The sequence below is a fragment of the Eucalyptus grandis genome, chromosome 4, assembly GCF_016545825.1.
Source record: "Eucalyptus grandis isolate ANBG69807.140 chromosome 4, ASM1654582v1, whole genome shotgun sequence".
Classification (NCBI taxonomy): Eukaryota; Viridiplantae; Streptophyta; class Magnoliopsida; order Myrtales; family Myrtaceae; genus Eucalyptus; species Eucalyptus grandis.
This window is the reverse complement of record NC_052615.1, coordinates 34,871,754-34,874,635: the sequence shown is the minus strand read 5'-3', so window position 1 is coordinate 34,874,635 and position 2,882 is coordinate 34,871,754. Positions and strand designations below refer to the sequence as shown.

Below are 2,882 nucleotides of genomic sequence, written 5' to 3'. Positions count from 1 at the left end.
GATCAGCTTATATCTTCCTGGATAAGCGGTGCAGTATCAGAAAATATTCTAAGTCTAATAATCGGCTTAGAAACCTCACTTGAAGTATGGCAGGCTCTCATAAATAGATTTACACAGAAATCTGTTGCAAAGGAGTTTGAGTTGAGAGGAAAACTTCAAGCTCGCAAGAAAAGAAACAGATCGAGTGAATATCTCGAGAGAATTCAAAACCATTTGCGATCAATTGAATGCAATTGAAAGCCTGTTGACAATATAACAAGAATGTTTGGCATATTGGAAGGGCTAGGTCCCGAATATGAAACTTTCGGGACAACCATGTATTGTCTTAAGCCTCACCCGGAGTATGAAGAAGTAATCTCACAACTTGAGAGGTTTGAAACTAGATTACAAACATACTCCATGAATGAGTATAACTCTAACCTGGCCTATTATGGGCAAAGGAAAGCTGGAACAAGTCGGCAAAGAATCAATCCCTAAATCAAAGAGAAAGTTTTCGAGGAGAAGTTAACTATGGCAGAGGTCAGCCCTTTATTAGAAGAGAATATGGAAATAATTCTGCAGAAGCTGGAAGGAATCAATTCAATAGAATGAATAACATGTATTCAACTCAGCAAGGTCAGGTTAATAAGGATAACTGGTCTGGTTATGGACAAGGATTTCGACCTTATTCAAATTCTGCACAAAGGTATCAAAATGTTAGATCTTATCCACCACAAAGCTCAAATGGTGATAGACAAGCACAGAACACAAAGCCTACTAATAATGTCCCTCTACAATGCCAGATCTGTAAGAAATCAGGTCACACAGCACTCAGATGTTGGTATAGGTTCGACAATTCATACCAGGTAGATGAGATACCAACTGCATTAGCAGCAGTACACATTGAAGAACCCTATGGCTCAGAATGGTATCCAGATACAGGGGCTACATCACACATTACCTTTAACCTGGTATGATTCAAACCTATAATACATATAGTGGTAATGACACTTTGTCATGATAGGAGATGGATCTCATTTGTCAATCTCATGCATTGGTAATGGAATACTAAATACAGGAAATAGCAAATTACCTCTGAATGATGTATTAGTAGTCCCCGCAATCACCAAGAATCTTCTATACGTGTCAAAGCGACGGATGACTATCCCTGTTCTTTTATTTTTGATAAACATGGGGTATATATGAAGGACAATCACAGTCATACAATGGTGAAGCTAGGAAGGAAAGTCAAGGGGCTCTACCAGGTGGAACCTAAAGCTGCAGAAGTTTTCTTCACACAGACTCAACAGGAAATAGCAGAAGATACCTGGCATCAAAGGCTTGCTCACACCAATCTTAAAACAGTGAAGATCCTGCAGAAACAAAATCTCATTCAAATTAGTTCCAATACTCAGAATATATGTAGCAGCTGTCAAGTTGCTAAAAGCTCAGCCTTATCTTTCCACTCCTCAGACCATATTTCTAATGTTCTATTAGAAAGAATACATTGTGATGTATGGGGACCTTCGCCAATTCAATCTGTTCAGAAATTCTCCTACTATGTCATTTTTGTGGATGATTTTTCTAGGTATAGCTGGATATATCCTATGAGGAAATCGAAGTATATGAAATATTCGTTATGTTTCAAAGACTTGTAGAAAATCAGCTTAATCACAAGATCAAAATCTTGCAGAGTGATGGAGGTGGTGAGTTCACTAGTAATAAATTCCAACTTCATCTACAGAAGTCTGGAATTAAGCAATTTATCTCATGTCCTCACACACCAGAGCAAAATGGTGTCTCGAGAGAAAACATAGACATGTGATTGAATTAGGACTAGCAATGATGTATCATGCTAAAGTACCACTGAAATATTGGGTCGATGCATTCAAAACAGCAGTTTATGTTATCAATCTTCTGCCCACAGCAAAACTACACATGCATTCACCTCATTACAAACTCTACAATCAGACACCAGACTATTACTATCTTCGAGTTTTTGGATCAGCTTGTTATCCATGTCTCAGGCATTACACAAAGCATAAATTTGATCCAAGATCACTCACCTGTATCTTTCTTGGCTACAGTGAGAAGCATAAAGGATACAGGTGCCTCTTACCTACAAATGGAAGAATTTACATCAGCAGACATGTACTATTTGATGAGAATGTCTTTCCCTTTATTCATACACTCGTCATCGAATATCGCAGGATCTGATCTATACAGACAGTGGATAAAAGGAGTCCTATCCTCCAGTTCCAACTATACTAAGAAGTCTCCATCACAAGACAATCTGTCAAAGGGATACTTGCAGCATACCAGAATCAATCAAATAGCTCCAGCAATACAAAATGATGAGCTCACCTCAAATAATTATGAAGGTCGATCCCACATCGAGTCATCTTCACCGGATATTGCATCCGAAAATATACACAGTATTGAAATACAGAATCTTTGTTAATAATATCTCTAGTAATAGTGAATCACATCAGTCATCTTCGACCATAGAGGAACAAATATCTACAAATCAAGAGCATGTCTCACTACCCACTGCCGACACAGGACAAACTCAAAACAGTGTTGACACTGAAAATATGACAGGTACATCTTCAACTCATCCTATGCAAACTAGACTACGGTCTGGAATTATTAAAGCAAACCCCAAATATGCATGTCTGGTTGAGTATAAGATTCCTGTTGAACCAAAATCAATAAAGTCTGCATTAGCACACCAAGGATGGTATCAAGCAATGCAAGAAGAAATGGATGCATTATATCGAATCAAACACAGGAAGTAGTTCCTCGAGATAATCACATGAATGTAATCGGGTGCAAATGGGTGTTCAAGACAAAACTTGCACCTGATGGAAGCTTGGATAGACTTAAAGCTAGGCTTGTAGCCA

At 38.3% G+C, this 2,882-nt stretch overlaps 1 long non-coding RNA gene across 1 annotated transcript; it reads right to left on the bottom strand.

Annotated features, from left to right (window-relative positions):
• Positions 1–1,142: 1,142 nt before the first annotated feature.
• LOC120292725 lies at positions 1,143–2,370 on the bottom strand. The gene is made up of 3 exons (XR_005550325.1): positions 2,344–2,370; positions 2,046–2,098; positions 1,143–1,352 (listed from the first exon to the last, which is right to left on the bottom strand). It is a non-coding gene; the product is annotated as an uncharacterized LOC120292725 (long non-coding RNA).
• Between the last annotated feature and the right edge of the window lie 512 nt (positions 2,371–2,882).